Genomic DNA, 26,232 nt, shown 5'->3' with positions numbered 1-26,232 from the left:
ATCAGATTAGGCCTATTTCTTTACCAGAAATGATTGCCAAGAATTTTCTTGCTATTCAATTCTGTGACTTGAGCTATACCAACAGATAATAAGCTAAATTGACTATTAATTTACTGGTTGCTAATAACAGTGAAGGGAAAAGTCAGGCCTGCTTGAGTTCAATTATTTTAAGAAATGGTGTATGTGTTTTATAATGCAAATAATGCCTAGTCACCTCTGCTGCCAGTCTCACACTCTTCTATTAATTACAGAAGACGTGAATACATGCTTCCACACTCTTTTTCTTTTCTGAAGATATTCCTTTAGCTCAATTTTCAGTAATTCTTACCAGCTGCCGCTTAACATCTTCAGGGTTTAGATCTGAAATTGAAGATAAGGTTCTGGGCTTCTCACATTATCTTTTATAAAAATAAAAGATAATATAGCTAGTGGTTTAGCTCAGTGGTAGAATGTTTGCCTAGTATGAACAAGGTGCTGAGTTCTATCCCAAGCATCAGTAATAATAATAATAATAATAATAATAATAATAATAATAATAATTGAACACTTATTAACTAATCATTTGAAAATAATTTCATCTGTTCTACAAAGAACATATCAAGAGTATTCTGCTTCCACTTTACAGATGCAAAATATGAGGCTAAGAGAATTTAAGTAGCTTGCATATAGCTAGGGAATGGCAAAACACTGATACAATTCTAAATCTGTGCTCATCAAAAATCTTTATGCTTTAACTTGTTGTCATACCCTAATTGCAATTTATCTTTCTACCTATCAATTGAGGACTTTGGAACCCAGGAAAGCAGTCTCTTAAATATAAGCAATGGATAAGCAGGTCACAGAATCATGAAGTTTAGTGCCTTCAAAGAATCATAGTTATTGTCTAGTCCAGTCTTGTATTTTGCAAATTAAAAACATGCTGTTAGAAACCTAAAAAGAGTGGAATATATATATANTGGTGGAATGAGATGGACATCATTATCCTAAAAACATGTCTGAAGACACAAATGGTGTGAATATACTATGTATACAACCGAGATATGAAAAATTAGTGACTCTATATGTATAATATGAAATTGTAATGCATTCTGCTGTCAATATATAACAAATTAAGAAGTCAAAAAAAAAAAAAAACACCAGCAAGGCCTAGGGCAAATAACATTTTAAAAAAAAGTGAAAAACAGTACAGTAGTGGGGAGAGAAAAGGAGACAGATGACAATGCAAACTAATATGACCAGGAGATAGAGCCGCTATTATAGAGACAGCAGAGTCCTAGGAATCAAAGTATCTATAACATTAAATTTTAAGTGGTTTGTATTGCTATGATATAATATGTCTAAATCTTATCCAATCTTTTATGAAATGCATACAAAAAAAAGTACCTCATGTTCCTAGAGAAAAGACCTATAGTTACTAATGTTTAGGAATTTCTGAATTAAAAAACCAATTCCTCCTAGCATGCACAAGGCACTGGGTTTGATCTTCAGCACCACATAAGTGTAAAATAAAGATATCGTGTCCACCTAAAAGCTAAAAATAAATAAATAAATAAATAAATAACAATTCCTTACCCAAATATTCTGCAGTGTACCTTAGAGTGGACAAGCCAAGTGCATAGAAATTCTATCAGCAATTTTGTTTGTTTGTTTGTTTTGGTACCAGGGAGATTGAATCCAGGAGCATTTTACCACTGAGCCACATCCCCAGCCCTTTTTATTTTTATTTTGAGACAGGGTTTGCTAAACTGAGCCACATCCCCAGTCCTTTTTATTTTTATTTTGAGACAGGGTTTGCTAAATTGCTTAGGGCCTCACTAAATTGCTGAGGCTGCCTCAGCCTCCTGAGTTGCTGGGATGACAGGCATGTGCCACCATTCCCAACTTCTATCAGCATTTTAAAACCTAACTGTGAAAATATGAACAGACAGCCTAGGACAATGGGACATGTAAGGAAAGCCTTTAACATAAGAGATACAAACATCAACCAACGCAGAAGAAAGGACACACACACACACACACACACACACACCACCACCACCACCACCACCAGAAAAAAGAAAACTGTAATCAAACTTTACCCAATGACCTCAGAGAAATAAGATGAATTACCTACCCTTAAAATAAGGTTAAGATGCTATTAAGAAAAAGGAATAAGCAGAGATTATTATTAGAAAAAAGTGAGGGTGTTTAGAAATTTAATATGATAGCTGAAGTGTGTGTGTGTGTGTGTGTGTGTGTAAAATTTGGGAAATACAACTAAGAAAACGTCTCATAATATTTTTTTTAAGAAGTAGAAGAGATGAGACTAGAGGGCCAATGCAGGAATTCCAACATCTTACCAATAAGATTCAGAAAGAGAAGAATGTAAAAAGCACAATCACAGAAACATTTTTCTGAAGCACATAAGTCTCCAAATTGAAAAGTCCTATCGAGCACCAACATAATAAAGGAGAAAAGACCCATCATTTCTGTAAACTTGCAGTACACCAGGGAGAAATAAGAGTTTTCAAGAAAGGAAACATTAAATTTCAGCACCATTTAATGTGCTGAAAACAGTGCCTTGAGTAGTATGGGCTGTTGCAAGAGGTGAGAAAACACACACAGAGAGCTGAGTACATTTATGTATAAATGGTCAAGTTATAAGAATGGCAGTGAATACCTCACTAGGGCTATCAATGGAGAATACAAACATTTTCTGACATTTGAGATCCAAAAACACATTGCCATCCATGCACCACTTCTCAAGAAGTTTCTACAAGATGAACCTCACCTGAAGTGAGCAATAAGATAAATCAGGAAAGAAGAAATGTTATCTAGAAGGCAAGGAATCAGCACAGGAGGAAGATGAAAGAAATACCCTGCACAATAATGAAAATGAGTCTTAGGAGGATAACGGTGCTAAGGATTAGCTTGTTAGCTATCCAGATATAACCCGAGGGCAGAGACAAGCAGGAGAAAGGTTCTCTCTCTCAAAACAAACAAACAAACAAACAAACAAACAAACAAAAAAATGGGTTCAGTGGTGAACACATAATCCCAGCCTCTAAAGAAGCTGAGTCCAGAGGATCACAAGTTCAAGGCCAGCCTCAGCAAATTAGCAAGGTTCTATGTAACTTAGTGAGACCCTGTCTCAAAATAAAAAGAGCTGAAGATGTTACTCAGTGGTTAAGCACCCCTAGGTTCAATCCCCAGTGCCAAAAATAAAGAAACAAACAAACCCCAACTGATTGAATTATCTAGTACATTCACTAGTGTAGACATATTGCTTGTACTTGGGAGCATTAATACAGAAGCCACAGTTTGGGTGCCATACATTCTAGTTCCAGTCCTGCTTTTATGATCTTATATGAGCCAGTGCACTGCTCTGTGCTGGTGTTTCCCATCTATAAACTACACATTATAGAGTTAACTTCAGAGATTAACTAAATACATCACTATATTTAATATGCTGAATATTATGGGCAGTTGCAAAAGCAGAAATAATGTAACATATACGGAGAAAACAGAGTACATTTTTTAAATAAGAAAATTATCAGTTCTTGGAAAAATAATAATTGAAAAAGAAAAGAGTTGTAATCGTAGCATGCCTCTTGGCTCAGTAGTAAATATTTCCATTGTCAGAATAACATAATACTGAAAATTAAAATGCAGACAAGCTGGAAAAGGCAAGAAGGGTCCAAGAATGTAAGAGAGAAATCTTTATCTAGCCTAAGAGGAAGTGAATAGAGGTAGCATTCTATTTAGAATGTGGGATTACATGTTAAAAGAATAGCTAAATATGTTTGAAGTTTGTGCTGAAAGAGCAGAACTTGGCTAATTGTGGTCATTTGGTTGCCAAATAATGAATAAAATAATAAAGAAGAAAGTATGGATATGGGAAGATCAGGTGTTCCTGCAGTATTTCCAGAGCAAAAAGTTCCAATAGAGATCTCAAGGTCAGGGTTGGTGGAACTATCTGTCCACCAAGGAGTCTGCCCTACTGAGAAATAATCCCAGGAAGTGAAGAACTGCCCTCTTCAAGTATTCCATTTCATAGGCCCATAACACAGCTCCCCGTTTCCTTTGAAGTTTTCCTTCCTGTATGGAAAAGGGACCCGGAGGCAAAGCCTAATTATGAGGAAGGGAAACTTTTTTTCTATTCTGTTTTTTTTTTTTTTTTTTACTTCTATCACCTAAACATGAGTTAAATTGCCTTAATAATACAATCAATCTTTAAAGAAAAAAGACAAAAAATAAATTTTGGTCTGAAATTATTATACTTTTGAAGTAGGAAGTCCAGTGCTGATACAAAACAGATATTTAAAAGCAGGCAACTGACATATAAATAAAGGAACAAATACCTCTGCTGTTCTCTGAAATTAAATGGAGTCTGCCAAAGAACAATCCGAAGGATGAGAGAGAAGACATACAAGTTGTCCATGTGAGAATAAAGCTGAAGGGAGTCTGATTGTGCCTGAGTCCCCTGTGCCCATTCAAAGCCAAGCCCAGCTGTAAACATCCCCATGACTGTGAACACTCAGTGTCAAACGCACTTTTCTCCATCAGTGATTCATCACCAGGGCGGGTGCTCATCCCTAGGCAGGCGGGTTGGAGGTACTCAGGGCCCACACTGTCTTAAGCCACAAGATCAGCTGGCTTGGAGGAAGCCCCTTCGTTAGGCACTTCCCTGCCTGGGGGACAGATGTGTTTGGATTTCAATGAAAGAGCTGAAATTTCAATAACAAAACTAGAGACAGCTGCTCCAGAAATCCAGAGGGAGACCCAGGGGTCTTGGTGTTGTTTATTGTAACATGACAACACTCTTCTTGTTACTGCCAACCCTTAGCAGAGGCCGAGGCCTCTGGTGCTGGGCCTGGAGATGATCATGTTTCCAGCTGTGTTCAGAAGAAGCAATATGAAAAAGTCCCAGGGACACCTGGCTTGGGACACAGAAACATGAAGAAACTACCTGAGAATCAGATCCTGCAAAATATAAGCCAATGCACATTGATGGTGATAGAAAGTGAAGCTTTTGTAAGAAGCAAAATAAATGTAGATGAATTTTTTTTTCATGTGAAATTATGAGTAAATTGTCTTAAATGTATAGTTCCCATGAATTTTGATGCTTTCAACAATAAGCAGGAGCACTGAGTTTTGGGGCTTAGTTTCTTTGAGCATTTCTCTACAAAACCAATTCATGTTAGCCAGTTTTCCTAGAAAAATATTTTGGTTTATGTTCTCACTTTTCTCCCCTAGGTTAGAGTTATTGTAAAAAGCAAAGGAGACTGAGGAAGGAAGCAGATGTTTATTTTCTATTTTGCCGAGTGCCGTCCTGTGCTGAGCATTGTTTTACTTTGATTACACAATCACAAAATTTTTTCATAATTCTAAACAAGGCATTATTATGATATTCATTTTAAACATGAAAAAATTGAAAATCAGTTTACAATATGTCTAAATCACCAGGCGAATAAGTAGTAGAGCTGAAATGAACATGAAATCTTTCTGAATCTTAAATCTATGCTGATTTTGATATCTGCACTCTTGTGTTCATCACAACATTGTTCACAATAACCAAGAGATGGAATCGACCTAAGAGTTCATCGACAGACAAGTGGATAAAAAAGTGTGGCACATATACACGGTAGAAAGTTACTCAGTCTCAAAAAAAAAAAAAAAAAAGAGGAAATTCTGTCATTTGAAACACAATAAGGATAATGTATGCAAAGTGAATAAGCCCAGCATATAAAGACAAATATCATGTGATCTCACATATAAATGGAATCCAAAAAGCTCAAACTTGCAGAAGCACAGATTAGAGGGGTGGGTACCAGGGGCTGAGGAGAGGCAGGAGAGTTTGGGGAGACATTGGCCATAACATACATTTCAGTTTGGCAGAAGGAATAAGTTCAAGAGATCCCCTGCACAACATGGTGACTGTGGCTAACCACAATGCTGTGTGTACTTAAAAATGAATAAGAGAGTACAGGTGTGTTCCTACCACACAAAAAATTAGTATTTGATTATCTTGATTTAATTATCTTGATTGAGCCTTTCCACAATGTATAGCTATTTCAAATATATTATACACCATAAATACATACAATTTTTATTTGCCAAGTTAAAAGAGTAAATGATAATTTAAAAAGTGAAAATAAATGAGGAAAGAAAAAAATCTATTCCCTTCCTTTTATACCATGTTCCTTCTGATAAACCCCAAACACAGACCTTTGTTTTCTCTCACACAGTGAGGCAGAGCCAGAGCTAATAAAAACAATGCATCCCTTTATCCCTGTAAGCCATGTAGAAGAGTTCATGATTCAAACGTGAGAGTGAATGTGCTTATTTCTAGTTTATCAATTAAGACTCCTGCTGCAACACATTTTTCTGTTTTGCCAAGTATTTAAAAATCTTCTTTATTCATTGCTTCTCACCTTGCCCAACTAAAATTGGCAAGCACCGTTATCCTCACTTAATAACCCAAGTCACCGAGGGAATAGCCTGGATTAGAAGCTGTGATACCCAAAGCTCACGGATAAGTGTTCTGTCTCCTGTCTAGACTCAATGAATAATTCAGAGATCTAGTGGGTGGAAATCCAGTTAGGAGTCTGGCAGATTTGATTGCTTTTGAGCTGTGGCAGCCAGGACACTACTTCTGTCCCCTCCCTAATGCTTCTCCTTAGGGGAAATCCTCTCATTCCCCAATCCCTTAAGAGTTGGTATAACATAAGGTGATGGTCCCAGCCCTCTTCCTGATTATCTTTATTCCAAAAACGTATTTGAGCTCCTATTATATGTGCATGCTAAATGCCTGTCGGCTTTGGGGTCTATTTCTGGCTCTTCCCCTAATGACCTGTTAGCTTCTGGTTACTTTACAACCCTGTCTAGACAGGTCCTGTCATGATTCTGGGGGTCAGACAATGGGCTCCAATGACACGCTTTCTTCCCTATTCTTCCAGCCCCAGGGAGATATCATCTTCTAGTTGTCACTAATCTCTGGTCCCCTCATGGCTCCTTCTGGATTCTCAGATTTCCCATCACCCTTTTAACCAACTATCTACATTATATACCCATCTGTTTAAAAGACCTAGAGGGCTATTTTCCTGGCTGGATCCTGATGGGACACAAACAGAATTCTTAGTTACAAGCTATAGAAACCAACCCTGACATTTTAGCAGGAAATAAATTTATTACAAAAGATATCAGAAAGCTTTAAGAATCTCTAAGAGGACCACGGTACCAGTAGCAGAGAAAGAGGAAGAACGCTGCCCCCAAAAAATCTCCAAGCAGAACTTTTCCATGAAGTCACTATCACCACCATGCTTCATGTCAAGGGTTGTACACAGGTGCTTTTGACTCTAGATTCTGGAAGTTACCATTAAAATTGTGGTCTCTGCCATCATCTGTCAACCGAACCAATTCTGGGCATTTCCTACTTCTTTATGATATTAGCTTCCAACTTAGAGACTGGCATGGATACATCTGATTGTTGCAGTACAGGTGATGTGCCTGACCCTGGCTTCAAGGAGAGGTGGCTATGTAAGTTAAATGACAGCTTCAGTCCCCATCATGGGAGATGGGCTTGTCATAGGAAGCAACATTCCCTAAATACCAGATGGGGATTTAAATGCAGAGGGGGTATTTTAGTTTGAGCAGATGCTGAGATAAGGATTCAAGTATAAGTAGTTTGGGGGAAGGGAAATCCCAGGAAATGGGAGAAAAGGAAACAAGGGAAGTAAGATCAGAGAGAAAACAGCCTGTGGATGGTAAGCTTTCACTATCAATGACTAGAGCTAAATACCACTGGGAGACCTCAGAGGAGTTGTTCCGCCCAAGGAGCCAGGAGGCCTACATACCACCCACCACCTGCTACCTGACACTACTGAGAACAGCTGGGGGTTCAGGCTTAATTCCCTCAGGCCTCTAGCCTCCCTCCCTCTTCTGTGAGCTCAGTGGGCCTCAGAAACCAGAGAAAACATTAAGGCGAATTATAGGTGCTGGCCTTTGAAAGTTGGCAGGTGTAAACTGAAAAGTTGAGGGAAAGAAAATACGGTAGACACCAAGTGCAGGAGGAAAGACAACTAGTAAAGGTAGACCCTAGGAACTGCTGAGCATTGAGGATACACCGGAGAGCAAAAGGGAAATTCTCCTGGCCGCATTAAGCCAGTGGTCTTCAGATTCAGACACATAAACAAGCAAGTACAATAGCAATGCACAGGGAGCTAGACTTCTGGCTTCTGAGATCCAGGAGGATGGGGATAGTGTCCTGCTCATTTCTGAACTCCATTGCCTAGAGTGGTACTTACTCCATTCTTGCTTACTGGCCCTACACTGAATGGCCATTTAGACATAATACCAGTCTATAAATATCACTTGGAAGATTTTTGCAGCCCTGGTGTATCACTCTCATTGTCTCTGTTTCTTACTATAATCCATCAAGTGGATATGTCCCCATTTTACAGCAAAGCAAGTGGAGGCACCCCAACTATCTCCTAACTACTAATTGTTCTTATCTCAGCATGGATGTGGTTACTCTGAGAGGCTTGCCTGCCCAGGCTGCCCCTTCTCCAAGGCAGGGTTATCTCTATCACAGAACCATTTTGGTTTTGTCATTGGCAACTCATTCTCATGTATTCTCATGAGCTGAGCTCTTTGAGAGCAGAAGCTGGGTCTGTTTTGCTCAGCAACGTCTGCTCAGAGTCCTGGCTCCTGCTCCCATGTTCTACATGCATGAACATCATTTACACTGATCATTTTTTGAATGGTTTGAATAAGTGAACATAGGCTCAGAGATGTTAAATAATGTGACCAGTCAGAAAGCTAAGAGGAAGCAGAACTGAGGCTTGAACTGGAGTCTGCCTGATCCTCAAATATCTCCTGTAATTTGCTAAACAAATTGGCAATATAAAATCACAGGTGGCTTAAATACTGCTATATTAAGGTCAAAAGTAATGAACAGAAAGTGTCGAAGAACTTCTCATAATCATCAGGCTGAGGAGTTACTAAACAGAACACAAGCTAGAAGGAGGACAATGTCCCTTAGAGAACAAAGTCCCCAGATCCAAGACTTTGATCTGGCTGGACAAGATTTAAAATTTTCCTTAAATTTAATATTCTAAAATTCTAATGTATTTAATATAATCTCTAGGTAAAAGGAAAATCATTCCCTCTAGCACTGATGACTAATTGACTTCATCAGCTCACTAAAATAATTCTGAAATCTTGGAGATGAAGTGATTTTTAAGGCACCTGATAGGGTTTTTCATGCTACTTTAGCCATTGCAGAAAAGCCTTTTCAAATTCCCAAGTGTCAGGCATACACAGCCACATTCAAACTGAAGGGGAAGAAGGAGATAATGGTTTGGAAAATTTCAAAGGTTTTCTTTTTCTGTCTTATTTAGCCAGACAATGTTCTCATTCCTTCCATTCTGCAAAGTCAATGAGAGCTGTCCATCCTCCAAACATTCACTTCCTATTCGTCCTCAATTCTAAAATGACCAAGAAGCAACATAGATTTAATAATAGCCTTTGGGTGCTAGGGGTAGGCTTTAGAGGTGCAGTGGGGAAGTGGGAGATGGAACAGGCAAGAAATGCCACATGAAGTGTTCACAGAAATGACAATGTGACCCAAAGAATGACTTAACATTTTTTTAAAAAATTGATGACACATAAAATTGTGGGGAAAAAAAAATTAAATCTTCCAATTGGTATTTATGGACTGGTATTATGCCCAAATGATATTTCTAGACATAAATAAAATATAATGACAAAAACAAAAGAAGGCTTCACTTAAATTATATATTAAAGAAGTAAAAAATACATTTAAAAAATTACCTTAAACCACTTAAAGTATTTGGCTTTCTGAAACTAGTAAAATGAAAACTTACTACATGAATCAATATATGCACATAAAGTGTGAGTGCTTTGATAATCAGTATGTGCTTTCCTAGTAAAAACTGAAAAAAAGACCTAGGTTCCACTTGAGTTCTATTTCTTGTGGAGAAAAATACGCCAGTGCCCCATCAGCTTTCAAATGGAAATCTGTGAGTGCAGAAAATCAGATTGACAGTCCATCAGTCTGACATCCCTTGACCTGATGGCTGATTCAGAAACTCAGAAGTGAACCTGGGGATGTATTTCATGTTTTTTGCCCCTTCACTAATTTCTAGCACCATCCTGCCACAGTGCTCACAAATAGAATTAAGAGGACAGCCAAAAGCAAAGAATTCCATTTGATTCAAATGTATGATATGTCAAGATCACTGTACTGTCATGTGTAACTAATAAAATAAATAAATAAATAAATAAAGAATAAACATTGCAAAAACTTTTCAAGGATCTCAGCATATATTCCAAGATAGCACAATGAGAACCAAAAGCCAGACAAAGATATTGAAAACATACACACACACACACACACACACACACACACACAGATACATGCATATATATATATATATATATATATATATATATAGAGAGAGAGAGAGAGAGAGAGAGAGAGTATGAAAGAAAACATTAAGATCAAGAATGCATATAAAAATTTACATCACACGGACTAGAGAGAAAAAATACGTGGTACTGATGATAACCTGTCACCCCCTTATATGCTCTCATCTGACCTTTAAACAACTCTAGAGTCAGATATAGCTTCAGAAGCCATCTTAACACATTTCCTCAAAAAGTCACTCCAGGGGATTGGGTGTCCAACCAAGAGAGAAATTTTTGCCCTCATCGCTGAAGTTTGAATCGTTCAATCCATGAATGTTTGCAGATATTTTATACCCTGGCTACACGAGCTACTTATGATCCTTAGATGTGCCATGCAATTTCAAGTATCCGTAACTTTGTTCATTTAGTTTCCACTATGTGAAAATAACTTTTATCTACTCTTTTACCTGGGGACATCTTATTATGTTTTTTTTTTTTTGTAGCTCTATACAACAATTTCCACTTTTGCAAGGGATGTCTAACTATACAAATTATGGGTAATGGTTAATTTGTTTCATGTCTAGTGCAAGGGGCCTGGGGTTATTAAAGAAAAATCATGACCAAATCACCACAATAATTATTATCATTATTATGAAACATAATATATTTACATGTGAAATACATTTCAGTCAAAACAAAAACTCAAGAGGGAAATAATGATGAGATTCTTGAACTGGAATTCATTTCCTAATTTTTAAAAATTTGTTCTAATTAGTTATACATGACAATAGAATGAATTTTGACAATATTCTGGTTTACATGATGTAGAATCACACTGGTCATGTAGTCACATATGTACATAGGGTAATAATGCTTGATTCATTCTACTATCCCTACCCTCTCCCCTCCTTTCACCTCCCCTCTACCTAATACAAAATAACTCTATTCTCCCCTATACCCCCAATTGTGAATTAGCATACATATATCAAAGAAAACATTCAGCCTTTGTATTTTGGGGATTGGCTTAGCATGATTCTGCAGCTCCATCTATTTACCGGCAAATGCCATAATTTAATTCTTCTGTAAGGCTGATAATACTCCATTGTGTATATATACCACATTTTCTTTATCCATTCGTCTGTTAAAGGGCACCAAATTCGGTTCCATATTTTAGCTATTGTGAGTTGAGCTGCTATGAACATTGATGTGGCTGTGTCACATAAAGTGAGTCATTATATAAGAGTTTAGTGTAAATCTGCAATCCTATTGTAAAATATAACAAGGATAGAAATTCAAACATTTCACTTTGCCCTAAACTACAGAAACTTCTATCAAGGCAGAACATCTTACACCACAAAAATTATTTTAAGGGTTAGCAAATGTTCTAGTTCAGTTGTTCCCACACTGGGCTGATACCCAGAATTATAAGGGGAACTTTAGAAAAATATAGATTTCCTGGCTTCACATTTGGCCTGTGACTCAGCATCTTTGTGGCATGGGGCTCAAGACTGTATTTTATAAAGTCTCCCCTAGGCAAGCTGAAGAACAGCCAGGTCGACTGTATTAACTGATGAGTTTTTACAATTAAATGCCTGAGCTGGGAACACTGGAAAATATCTCTAGTTGATGCATATTTACATGCAGGCACTCCATATTTGGATTCTATTTCTGCTGTCAATTTCAGGGAATATACAGGCTTGTCCATGTACTCCTTTTGCTATTTTGACACTCTAGTTATGGGAAAAGCGAACTGCTCAAAGTTTCAATCTTCAGTCTACTCAGAAAACACTTGGGAGGAAAACTTTATTAAAATTCAATATAACTGACTTATATAACCATGAACAAAAATCGTTTTTTTTTCCCACATTTTCAAAGACAGCGTGAAACTGGGTTTTAAAAATAAGTTGTCTTTGATTTTGTTTTTCCATACTAGGAATTGAACCCAGGACTTCATGCTTGCTACGGAAGCATTTAACCCCTAAGCTACATTCTCATTCCTTTTTAATCTTTATTTTGAGACAGAGTCACACTAAATTGCCCAGGTTGGCATCTAACTTGCAATCCTCCTGCTTTTATTTATTCTTACATAGTAAATTTGTTTTACATGATCAATGTACCAAAATAGCTTACTTTTTAAGGTTTCTGTCACATAACAACCTAACTTCTCAAATGAGAGTTTGCTTATGTTCAGAGAAATCAAAAATTATAATAATATTTTATAAAGCTAGAATCCCACAGGAGGTGTAATTTATAGCCTGTTTGGGGCTAAGAATTCACACCATAAAATAAAAGGAAATTTGAATCTAGTAAACTCGTTAATTGGATGTTTTCTGACAATCCTTTGAGCATAGCTTTACAGGTAATCGATAAATACTCAGTGATTAGTCTCCTGTTAACAATGGTCTATGCCTATTACCTCAGTTGGAAGAATGGACAGCAGGGATACAAATGAATGCCTTGATTCAAACCCAATAAATGAATAAAAGAGAAGTGTGTCTGACTCTCAAACAATACCTTAAGCTTGACACCACCTTGTATAAAGATAGGCTGGTACATAAGAAGGACACCCATGTACATCTAAGAGGACTATTTGAAATTCCATCACAAAGCATTCATTTTCATAAGCCATGAATTTTCATTGTATGCTCTCTTTTTCTGTTTGAAAAGCAAGCTGAGAAACAAAAACAGAGTACAAACCTACCTGCTTCTGCATCAGACTGGGTATCAGCAGACTTTCCCTATCCCTGGAATGTGTCAATTTGCCTTTTGGGTTAAGATAAATTTGGTGGTATAGGAAATATAATTGTAAAATCATGGCTGTGGTGGGCCTGAGAAAGATAATGCTATAATATTAAAATTCCTAGGTCTGGGGAGGGAGGAATGGGAAAAGGTTGATCAATGGGCACTAAGTTATAGAAAGGTAGGATTGAGACATCCTGGTGTACTGTTGCCCCATAGGATGACAATGAGTAATGATAATGTACTATATATTTCAAAAGCTAGAAGGAGTTTAAATGTTTTTATCATAAAGAAATGATAAATGGTGGAGAAGACAGGTATGTTCAACCTGACTTAAACATTACATAATGTATAAATGAATCAAAATATCACATTATCTCATAAACATGTAATATTTTATGTTTTTATGTATCAGTTAAAAATACAATTGAATGGGCTGGGGTTGTAGCTTAGCGGCAGAGCACTCGCATAGCACATTCAAGGCCCTGGGTTCAATCCTCAGCATCACATAAAAATAAACAAATAAAGGTGTTGTGTCCAACTACAACTAAAAAAAAATTGTTAAAAAATATAATTAAATTAAAAACAATCTTTGGTTTCTTACATAAGAAATTACAACTCTCACAATTCATGCATGCGATTGTGGAATAAAGATGAAGTTGTAATTCTCACATCTGCTTATGGAAACAGAAATCTGGCTAATTTTCAAATTTTCACTTCAGATCTGAGGCATGGATAACATCAGAAAGGAAAGGACTTATTGTGGCAGTTTATATTTTCCAAAAAATGGCCACATTAATATTTCTGATTCCACATGGCCCTCTCCACTTGGCCTCCCCACTTAGAGAACTTGTTAAGAAGTAGAGTCCTTTTTCCTCTCCCTAAATCTGGGGAATGCTTTGTGTCTACACTATCAGAATGTGGAAGAAGTAATGCTTGGTGACTTCTAAGATTAGGTCTTGAAAGTTGGTAGAACTTCCACCTGGTTCTCTCTTGGAACACTCACCATTGAAACTCAGCTATCATATTGTGAGAAAGACAAGCAGCCACATGGAAGGGCCACCACTAGGTGGTCCCAGCCAACAGCCACCATCAACCTTCAGACACATGAGTGTTAGTTGCAGATGATTCCATGCTTCAGCCTTCTAGTCACTCCAGTGATGTCAAGTAGAATGCGAAACTAGTGGGGTAGGGAGGGGGAGCATGGGAGGAATAGAGGAACTCTAGATAGGGCAGAGGAGTGGGAGGGAAAGGGAGGGGGCAGGGGTTAGCAAGGATGGTGAAATGTGATAGACATTATTATCCAAAGTACATGTATGAAGACACAAATTGGTGTCAATATACTTGTATACAACCAGAGATATGAAAAATTTTGCTGTATATGTGTAATAAGAATTATAATGCATTCTGCTATCATATATAAATAAAAAAATTAATTAAAAAAAGAAAATGCCAAACTGTACAGTGTTGTACCAGTCTTTATGACTGACTCATTTTTGTCTACATTTTAAATTAAGGTGATCACTAAAAATTGCAAAGCAACATTGATATTCAGAATAAAATTTCCATTTTCATACCTAAAAAATGGCCCTCCCGTGTCTCTATCAAACTACAAACCTATGAGTAAAATATATGTTATTTTTTGAGCCATTCATTTGAGTGGTTTGCTTGCAACAGAAATACATATCTAGTGTCTTAATTCTGTTTGATCTTCTATCAACAGTTTAAGTCACTTTTAACCAGGAAAACAATTTAACAATCATTTAGCAGTGATTTTTTTCTGCAATGATTCATGTACCTGACTCTATTATAATAATTGCCTTGGAAAAACAATGCTTTGGGTGACACTATTTGACCGTCACCATGTGTGAGCTATGCTTGTTCAACTTGTGCCATGTGAATTCTTTTTTTAAAAAATGATGAAAGGAATACACACTCATGAAAATTCAAATTGTACAAACTTTCAGCAAAAACATACTGCTCCCTCTAAATGAACATCCTTCTGGAAAAACCATATCAGATCTAGCACGTATCCTTTCAGATCATTCTTGACTTTTCTATACCCTTACACACGCGTACACACACACCCTAAGTATGAATCTTAGAAATTTGCCATATATATCACACATTTCCTTTCAATGCATTGTTAATGTAAGCCTATTCATAATAAAATTAGGAAAATGAGATCAAAAGAGGAAGATGATGATAATGATAACAGTCACCATTTTTTAGTTCTAATTGTGCACCAGTTATACGCTATATTTATCCTTTATATGCTAGATAACACATGTATGTTATGTGCAAACTACTTTACTTGCACTATTTCATTTAGTACATTGCCTATTAAAGTTTAGGGAAATCTTTAAGGAAAAAGAGCTCATAAAACAAATTTAGAAAGAAATAAAACATATTCTATATTCTCCAAACATTGTTGAAGCAGGCAGGATGCATTACTAGGCCCCTATACAGATAAAAAAGACCTTTCAGGGAAAAACAACAACAGTTAAACCACTGGGTATGTGCAGAAAAGATGTCTGCTGTCTGAAGAGCAAGGTTCATGACACCAGGTGGCTCAAACCACATCTGCATGTAAATCACTCCAAAATGTATACTCTAGACCAGACTTCTATTCTGAGTTCTAGACCCATATATCCACTTGGATGTCTCAAAAATGTTTCCAACTCATCAAGCCTGTTTTAGTCAGCTTTTTCACTGTTGTGATAAAAAGATCTGACCAGAACAATTTTAGAGGAGAAAAAGTGGTTATTGGGGCTCACAATTTTAGAGGTCTCAATTCATAGGCAGCTGGCTCCATTCCTTGGGGCTTGAGGTGAGGCTGAACATCATGGTGGAAAAGTGTGTGGAGGAAAGTGGCTCACATGATGCTCAGAAAGCAGAGAGAGAGACTCCACTCCCTAGATACAAAATATATATCCCAATGACCCACCGCCTCCAGCCACACCCTACCTACCTTCAGTTACCCTCAGTTAATCCTATCAGGGGATTAATTCACTGGTTAGGTTAAGGCTCTCATAACCTAATCATTTCTCCTCTAAACCTTCTTGCATTATTTCACACATAGCTTTGGGGGGACACCTCACATCCAAATTATAACAAAGCCCAAGATTCCAATATTTATGACCTGCCCCACACATAATGATGTTCTCATACTTTCTGGTACCCCAATCCAACCAGTTGTGCAAAACTCAGACAGATTGGGTAATACATTAAATACTAGCCCCTATTAACTCAACTCAATTTAAAGTCAAAAATATCTCTGGAATTTCTCTGCTTCTCTCCATTTTTATTGCCAAGACCCTAGTCTAATTTATAGGCATCTCGTACATAGACTATGTAAGACACTGCTTTTTCCCTCCCAGCTTGCCACCCAGGTCAACTGAAACTCCCTCTCCATGTTGTAGCTAGAGTGACCTTTTAAAAGTGCAATTTTCATCATTTTACTCCAAGGCTTAAATTCTTCAATGGACAACCCCTGTATTTAGGATAAAAATCTCTGTTTTTATCATAGTTGATAAACCACAGATGGTTCATTTTTTGTCTTCAAACTCATATGTTCCTCTTCCTGTCACATTTCAGCTACAAACCCTTTAATTTTCTTCAAATTCACCAACTTCCCTCCTACCACAGAACCTTTTCATGAGCCCTAACATCTGTCTAAAATGTTCTTTCTTCATCTGGTAATCTCCTTTTATACCTTAAGTTCTCATCTTAAATATCAGTTGCCCAGGGAATACTTCCAACATTTCCACAATCTAGTGTGTAGTCCTGTTTCCATCATAATGCCACAGGCCCCTGTTTCACAGCTCCATCACAATTTGAAGTTACAATTTATTAAAGTAATTTTTAAGTGTACAGCTCCCCAACTTGACCATAAGCTCTTGGACATCAAGAGCCAGTGGAGTATTGGAGCCAGCTCACATTGACTTGCAACTCCTGATTGTCCCCACTTCTTCTCATTCTGCAGAACATTGATGGTTTGAAATTGGGTACAATGGGAGTATTTATACCACAGAAATTGAAAAATACTAAAAATCAGAATTTTTCCTCCTGGAAAGCCAGTTAAGCATTTGTCAGCAAAGACCATGTTTGCCTTTCTTAGTAACACACTTACCTAGCACAGTGTCCAGCACATGGAAGGATTTCAATAAATATTTGTTGAATGAATGAATTAATGAATGGCTATTCTAATCACAGGCTCTGATTGATGCAGACCTGCAATGAATGTGACCTACATGAACAAACATGTTTCCAAAATGCTATTTGTTCTTTGTTTTCAGAGTTCTTTATTTTTAAAATTGGGTTATTTCCCCCCATCCCTCTCAGTACCAGGGATACTGATATAATTGAAGCATGCAATTCACTGGAGGGCACAGTTCCCCAATAACAAACTGGTTATGTTACAATACATGTAAACCTTGCAACCAAAAAATATCAGCATTTTTCCTCTAGCTATCATTTTTATTGTGCTTTTAGAACTGGTAGAAAAAAAATTCAGGAGTGATCAAGTTGAAAAGCCCAAAGACCCTAAGAAATTGTAGCAATGATCAAGTGAGAGGACAAGGGCTGTTCTCAAGTGTAAAACTATGGACATTATTTAACTATATGACTTGCTCTAAGTTTTAGGTCACTAATGATAATCATGATTTATAGAATGATATATATCTACATGGTACTTTCTCAAATTCTACCTCTTTTTAAAATATAAATGCTCTCCAGAACAGATTTATCTCTTCAATTAACTTTCTTAAGGACTCAAAGAAATTCAATTGGGTTAGGCTAGATGTGAAGGAGTTGAATGATAATGGTATTGTTATTGGTTATTTATGAATTATTCTTTAAGGTTGGTTCTGTCCAATACTGAAAGAACAAATGCTATTTGGTTTCCTTTCATGTGTTCTTTATGAAATCCCAGGAAATATTAGAAATCTCTTTTCTGTTTCTTTGAAAAAACTCATTAAGTTATATAAATATGATTTTCCAAGAGTCAGACTTTACCACTGAAAGTAAGTATCTTATATGTCATGCTTCTGAATCATATCAATAATTTCCACAACTGAAAATATAGCCTTATTTCTTATGGCATTTCAAAAATCAAAGACACTTAAAAAAAATGCCAAGAAGTCAGGAGAAAGCCTTGTATTCCTCCCATGGAAATCAAAGAGAATAAAATTAAAGGAATGTCTAAGAAAATCTCTAGCATTCCAAAGCTTTTTTATGTCAGCAAAATAAATTAGCTTATCAAAAAAATCTTTTTAAAAAATAGAGAAACCAAAAGACACCATATAACAAAAATTCAAGGACAAGTCAATATTAGAAAACCTATTAGCATATTTCTCTGAATTATAAGTAAAAAAAAAAACGGCTTTCTCCTTGTTTTCCTCCTACCTCCTTTCCTTTTTGATCAATTCAGCCCAGAATCCGTTAGATAGGTCCAAGAAGGAGTAGCATGTGCTGGAACTTGAGTAGTGTGAGAATGGATGGAAGATGAGTTTATATAAAGGTATGGTCATATAAATAACTATCTTGAGGATAATGGAAATCAAATTTCTTGCTCTCAGAAAAGGGAATTACAAACATGGAAAGGAGAAAACTGGATGGTTTATTGGGTGGATGTGTGGACAGTAGACAGACAATGTAGAGAATCACAGACATAAATGTGTGCATGTACATACACATAAACATACGTCTATTCTCCAGCTTAGTCCACGAGGAGGGACCTGGAAACAGTGACACCCAAAGACCAGTAAGCATACCTTAGAAATCAAATCTTGGTTTCTAAATATCATTCTCCATTAAAAAGAAGCTGAGTTTCTTGTAAAAAATAACTGATTATAGGGCTGGGCAGACAAAGTACAGACAAAATTAGAGTATCTTCTTGTAACAAAGAGTAAGGAAGTGCTCAGAGAATGAAAGGGATGTACCACAAAGACACAGAAGCCAGTTTGAAGGGACTCCTACTAGCCAAATCTGGGATAATTTGAACAGCAAAATGACTTTAATAATACATCATAGCATGACATTTAGATGTGAAAGTCTGGGTTCATTCTGACATAAACAGATAAGTAAGTACTTGATAAAGAATGAGATATTTATACAGTCTCAATGTAACTTTTCACAAAATTAAAATGATTTCAAAGGGAAAAAGAATAACTTTAAAAAACAGAAAGCTGATATACAGTATCTTAGTTTAGTTAACCAGTAACTGGACAAACTAAAATTGTGTACCACTCTATAAGATACAATGAGAACACAGTACTACATCTGTGATATTTTTGGCCAATATATATAACCTGAATCTAACCATGAGGAAACACCAAAAACCTGATGAACAATCCACAAAAGAACTGGCCTGTAATTTTCAAAAGAATCAAGGTCAATAAAATCAAGAAAGATTAAATAATTATTCCAAGGAGGTTGAAGAGACGTAACAACTAAATGCAACAAATAATTTTTTAAATGACAGTTTTATTGAGATAAAATTCACATCTCATAAAATTCACCCTTTCAAAGTAAATGACTCAACAATTTTAAATATATTCACAGATGTGCTAAGACAGCATCAGCATCTAATTTTAGAACATTTCTATCACTCCCCAAAAGTAACCCCATACTCAACAGCAGTCACTTCCTATTCCTTCTCCCAATACCCCCAACTCCTACATAATACTAATCTACTATATGAATGGATTTGCCTGTTCTAGGTCTTTCATATAAATGAAATAATGCAACATCTGGTCTTTCATGTCTGCCTTCTTTTCTTGGCATATTGTTTTCAAGGACCATCCATGCTTTGCCACGGAGCAATACTTCATTCCTACATCGCAACAGCCCTCGTGAGTCTTTAGAAGCCTCTGACAGAGGACTTCTGTGGTGCCTTCACTCCTCCTCCTTTGTGGAGTGAGTTTAATCATCAAAACAGTATTTCTTATCCTTAGAAACTCTCAAAAATTTCTGTGCATCAGTCCTTGTTCTCCATGTCACTTGACAATGCTGAGAAATGTATCACTGGGTGATTTCATCATGAGAACATCACAGAGTGTACCTAGACAAACCTAAATAATTCAGCCTGCCTACCTCATTCCTAGGCTAGTGGTGTGTGTGTGTGTGTGTGTGTGTATCTCCTGGAGCCACAATGAACAAGACGAGTTAAATCAAACAAAAGAAAATGATGCAATCCAGAGACCTGGTAAACACCAGATTTATGAGGCTGCTGCCAGAGTTACACAGCATATCATATTTATAGTAAACTTATTTTTATAAGTAGGAGTATGCTCTAAAGCAATGATAGAATGTGTAATATAGAAAATATATAAACTATTAACAAAGTCATTTACTATCCAGTAATACTACTATACATAACCACATGTGCTGTGTCTTATACAACTGGCAGCATAATAGATTTTACATTGCCAGAAACACATAGGCAATACATTGCATAATGATGGTGTTACAATGCCTATGTACTCAGCAGGTGATAGGAACTCCTAGGCTCCGTTATAATCTCTTAATTAATTAATTAATTAATTAATTTGAGACAGTGTCTCAGTATGTTGCACAGGTTGGCCTTGAACTCATGATTTTCCCAACTTAGCAACCCGAATAGCTGAGATTACAGGGATGCACAATCACCCCCAGCACGAATTCATTTTTTGACATATAAAAATTGCCCACACTTATAGAGTGCCATGTTTGGCTTCAGTACATGCATACATTGTGTAATGCTCAAATCAATGATCTCCTTAAATACCATTCTTTGTGGTAAATACATTCAAAACCCTTTCAAGTTTTTAGAAAATATACAGTACAATGTCATTGTCTATCATTACCAACTATAGAATAAAACACCAGAATTTATTTTTCCTAACTATGACTTAGTACCCTTTGACCAACTTTACCCCATCTCTCTCTTTCAGGTACTCCTTCATGGTAATTACCATTCTACCCTCAACTTCTGTGAGATCATTTTTTTTTAATTCCATGTATGAATAAGATCGTGTGGTATCTGTTTTTCTATTCCTATCTTATTTCACTTGACGTAACAACCTCCACTTCCACTTTATGCTGTTGCAAATAAAAAAATTAAATTCCTTTTTTTAGCTAAATAGTTTTCCATTGTGTATACCTACCACCTACCACACTTCCTTTATCCATTCATCAGTTAATGGACACTAACTAAGGTTGTTTTCATTTCTTGACTACTGTGAATAGTGCTACAACAAACTCAGGAATAAATGTATCTCTTCAACATACTGATTTCAACAAATTCTAAAAACCTAAGTCATATTAAATATCTTTTCTTGACCACAATGCAATAAAATAAGAAATCAATAACAAGAAAGATTTTGGAAATTATACAAATACATAGAAAATAAACAACATACTCCTGAGCACCCAATGAATCAATGAAGAAATTGAGGAGAATTTAAAAACTTCTTGAAATAAATGAAAACAGAATCATGACATTCCAAAACTTTGAGATAAAGCAAAAGCAGTTCTGAGAGGGAAGTTTATAGCAAAAATCCACCTCCACTGAAAAAAAGCAGAAAGATCTCAAACAACCTATCACTGCACTTCAAAGAAGGAGAAAATCAAGAACAAACCAAACACAAAATTAGTGGAAGAAAATAAATAAGAAAAATCAGCATAGAAGTAAATGAAATAGGCTAAAAATAACACAAAACATCAATAAAATTGAGTTTTTTTAACAAACAAAAAATTGATAAACTGTTAGACTAACTAAACAAAAAGAGAGAGAGAAAAAAATCTCAAATACAATCAGAGACAAAAAAAGGAGACACAACAGAAACACAGAGGATCACTAGAGCCAATATGAACAGCTACATGCCAACAAATTTGATAACTTAGAAAAGAAAAAAATGTACAAATTTCAGAACATATACATACCTTACTAAAATTGAATCATGAAGAAACAGAAAATCCAAAAACACCAATAATGAGAAACAAGACTGAATCAATAACAAATACAATTCCAACCAGATGGTTTGACTGTTGAATTTTACCAAAAATTTAAATTTAAAGAACTAAAATCAATCCTTTTAAAAATTATTCTAAAACATTGAGGAGAAGGAAATTATTCCAAATCTATTTCATAAGACTAGCATTACCCTGACACTAAAATCAGACAAGGACACAATAAAAAATAACCCTATAGGCCAATATCACTGATGAAAATAGTTGCAAAAATTTTTCAACAAAATACTAGCACACTGAGTCCAATAGCACATTTAAAAAAAAAGTTACAGGCTGGGACAGGAAGATTGTGAGTTCAAGGCCAGCTTCAGCAAAAGCGAGGCACTAAGCAACTCAGTAAGACCCTGTCTCTAAATAAAATACAAAATAGGCCTGGGATGGGGGTCAGTGGTAAAGTGCCCCTGAATTCAATCCCTGGTAGCTCCCCCCGCCCCTCCCCCCCAAAAAAGTTATTCACTATGATCAAATGGGATTTCTCCCAAGGATGCAAAGATGACTCAACTTATACAAATCCATGTGGTACACCATATCAATATTAAGAAAGACAAAACCATATGATCATCTCATTAGACCAGAAAAACATGAGAAAATTCAATATCCTGTTATGATAAAAACTCTGAATGAATTAAAGGAACACACCTCAACATTAAAATGAATATCATATATAAAAATCCCACAGCTAACATCATTATGGAATGGGGAAAAGCTGAAAGCTTTCTCTCTAAAATTCAGATTAAGACAAGGATTCCACTTTCAGCACTTTCATTCAATATAGTATGGAATGTCCTAGCCAGAGCAACCAGCCAAGAAAAAGAAAGGAAGTAATTCAAGTGGAAGATGAGGAATGGTTTTCAGATGACATGATCATACAGAAAGAAAGCCCCAAAACTTCTCCAATCAATTAGAACTAATACACAAATTCAGTAAAGTTACAGGCCACAAAATCAGCATACAGAAATCAGTTTGAATAGGCCAATAGCCAATTATCTAAAAAAGAAATCAAGAAAGCAATCTCATTTACAATAGTCACAAAAATAAAATAAAATACAGGGAATAAATTGATCCAAAGAGGTGAAAGATCTCTACAATGAAAACTGTAAAACACTGATAAAAGAAATTGAACAAGACACAAAAATATGGTCAGCTCTATTATAATCTTATGAAACCACTACCAAATATGGGTCTGACATTATTGACCAAAATGTCTTTAGATTGTAAGGTGGTACATGACTGCAATTAATTTATGGGTTTGCCTTCCCTGCTAGAAGATAAACTGCTCAATGGCAAGGTCAGTGTTGTATTTGTGGTATTTCCAGTGTCTCCTCTGTGCTTGGCATATACTGAGTGATCACTAACTGCTTATTGAGTTGAGTTGACTTGAAGATATTTGGAGAGAAAGCAGAATTTTAGCAGCTGCTCAAATGAAGAGCGGCTTATGCATACTTAGAATAACTATGATGACAGAAATAACAACTAATATTTTTGTCTTGAACAAGTTCTATGCTCTTTAAATATACTATGTCATTTAGCTCTCAGAACAATTCTAAGTACTATATGCTATTAATACCTTGAAGAAACTTTTCCCAAATCATACAGTTCTATTAAGTGGATGAGCCAAAACTTACTGAAAAAGAGAAAAAAAAATAACATTATTTACACATATACATGACAATAAACAAAATTTGAAAATGATCTACCTTCACAGAGAAAACCCCCTTCCAAGACATAATAAGCCTTCTCCTGAATGTCATTTACCTACCCCTGCAGCATTTTTTTTCCAGAACTTTGTGATCAGCTGAGTCTTCCCTGGTACAGGTGCACCTCTTTACAAATTTTGAATCCACCACTCCTGGCTTGATATTTCATTGTCTCTCTTACTTGCCTGCATGCCATTTGCATTCTGCCTGACTTATCAAAATGGCAGAGCTTTTCACGAACAGCTCCAGAAAGTCACCTTTCACGAACAGCCTAAGAGATAGAGAGGTGCATACACTGCCTGTGTCCCCCCAGCCCCCAGAGAACCACATCACATGACCTGTGGGGGAGGTAATGACTGTTGATGTGTGTGTGCTCTTGTTTGCGGCAACTGGGCTGAACTGTGCCTAAGAAAAATAACACGGATTTGGTTTATTTATTTTGGTGTATAAAAATTCCACATTATCTTGAAACCATGAGAACCAGAAGCATATCTGGCAAAGAAAATAAAGCTGGAGGTGTAAGGAAAGAACAGATTAGGAGAAGCCCTGAAATCAAGCCTCTGAGTTTAGATTTGATGTGGAGGGAAATGAAGATCCCTTGAGGGTTTCTGAGCAGGGGAGTGGTGTGATGAAAACAGTGATCAAGAAGATGAAATACAAGCAGGACAAATTGAAGGGAAGAACCAGAATCTGGGAGGAGGCTGAAATCCAGGCCCAAGGGAGGTGGAGAAGGCAGGATAATAGGAGAGCGGGCTATGATTTTATATAAATTAATTAACACATGCCCACCCCTAATTCACTTTACTATCAAGTTATTACCCAGGTTTTTTTTTTCCTTCTTGTTTTTATGTTCCTGCTATATATGGGAAAGCAAAAATAAACCCAGGAGGAGCTGAATATTTTCATTAAACCGATAATAAAATTTCATCTCTGTGAATATAATGGTTTAACTGTCTGAGCACCCTGCTGAGAAAATGAGCTTCATCGTGAGCATGTGGAACAGTTTGTTGGGCAGAAATGGATTTTAGGAAAATTTATTTAAAGTCCTTATTCACAGAATTAGCAGCACAATGAAAACAAAATACTTTTTTTAAGGCAACGTCATGAAGATAAATCCCACATGACGGGACAGAAATGGCTGTTCTCAAAGTATGGGCCCTGGCCCAAGAGTGCTCCCAATTTGTCCTGTGGGACTCTAAAAAATGTCCTATCCAAGTCAGCTCCTGCAATGGCAGGAAGAATAGGTTCACTCTCAGGCATATTGGCCAATACTGTTTGCCCAACTCCAACTCAGGAAACCCTACTCCCTCAGCTCTAGGCTCTTAACTTTGGATACAATTTTAAATGATCCAGAGACTCAAAGGTTATTTTTAGTCAAGTTTAGATCTGGAAAGAGCTCAAAGAACCTCTACACCCATAGTTTAAGAATATTTTCAAGATGTACAACCCTTGTTGCCAATTAAATCTAATGGAAATATATAATAGGCCAATAATATTAAAATTGGGATCCTTGAGTAGGGGTGGGAATGTAAGGCCCAGAACTCCATCTACTCACTCCAGTTCCTTCCCTCTTTTCTACCACACACACACACTGTGACAGACCCTGAGGTTCTCCTTATGACCTTGGGGCTGCAGAAAAACTAGATTTCAAAATTCTTTTATTATTATTATTATTTATTCTAATTAGTTATGCATGACAGCAGAATGCATTTTGACTCATTGTACACAAACGGAACACAACTTTTTATTTCTCTGGCTATACACACTGAAAATCTAGATTGCAAAATTCTTAAGAGGCTGGTGTGTGTGCTTGTGTGTGTGTGTGTGTGTGTGTGTGTTGTGTGTATGACTTCTTGTGACAGATGAAAAACTGAAGCCCAGAAACCTTAAAATAGGACTTCCATTTCCAGTTGTATGGCACACTAAATAGCTTGAAAAGACATCTTCTAGAAATACGTAGAACACTAGCTAAATACAAATATCCATTTAGATATTCTAATAAGATAAACCCACAAAGACAAACTTACCAGTTTGACAATAATGGGCACAATCTATGACCCAGTAAGTCCCTATTTACGCATGTATCCCAGATCAATGTTTTTTCAGATTGTCAGTGGAGATGCTTCATTGGATTATATAATCACTTTGGTAAATTCCAACTGGCATTTCCTGGGTGCACAAAATAGACTAGCTTAAACTGGATTAAAACTAAATAGAAGATAATGGTATTATTATGAGAAACTTATGTTCCATATACTTTTGCACACATACAAACACACATAAGTATAGCATATACATAGGCTGGGTTTCCATGTAAAGTATACCTTTTAATTTGGGTATAGACAAAACATTTTGAAAAAAATAATTTTAAAAA

The 26,232-nt window shown here is 36.4% G+C and overlaps 1 long non-coding RNA gene across 8 annotated transcripts in view; it reads right to left on the bottom strand.

The window, feature by feature from the left end:
• LOC125617892 overlaps positions 1–26,232 on the bottom strand; it is a 155,846-nt gene that overhangs the window by 29,329 nt on the left and 100,285 nt on the right. For all 8 annotated transcript variants that reach the window (XR_007349016.1, XR_007349015.1, XR_007349017.1 and 5 more), the window contains 2 exons: positions 25,886–26,027; positions 23,729–23,785 (listed from right to left, as the gene is read on the bottom strand). This is a non-coding gene — a long non-coding RNA (uncharacterized LOC125617892). The remainder of the gene's footprint in view (positions 1–23,728; positions 23,786–25,885; positions 26,028–26,232) is intronic.

Source organism: Marmota marmota, unplaced genomic scaffold (assembly GCF_001458135.2).
Source record: "Marmota marmota marmota unplaced genomic scaffold, marMar, whole genome shotgun sequence".
NCBI lineage: Eukaryota > Metazoa > Chordata > Mammalia > Rodentia > Sciuridae > Marmota > Marmota marmota.
The sequence above is the reverse complement of the archived record's forward strand: the minus strand, read 5'-3'. Positions and strand labels throughout refer to the sequence as shown.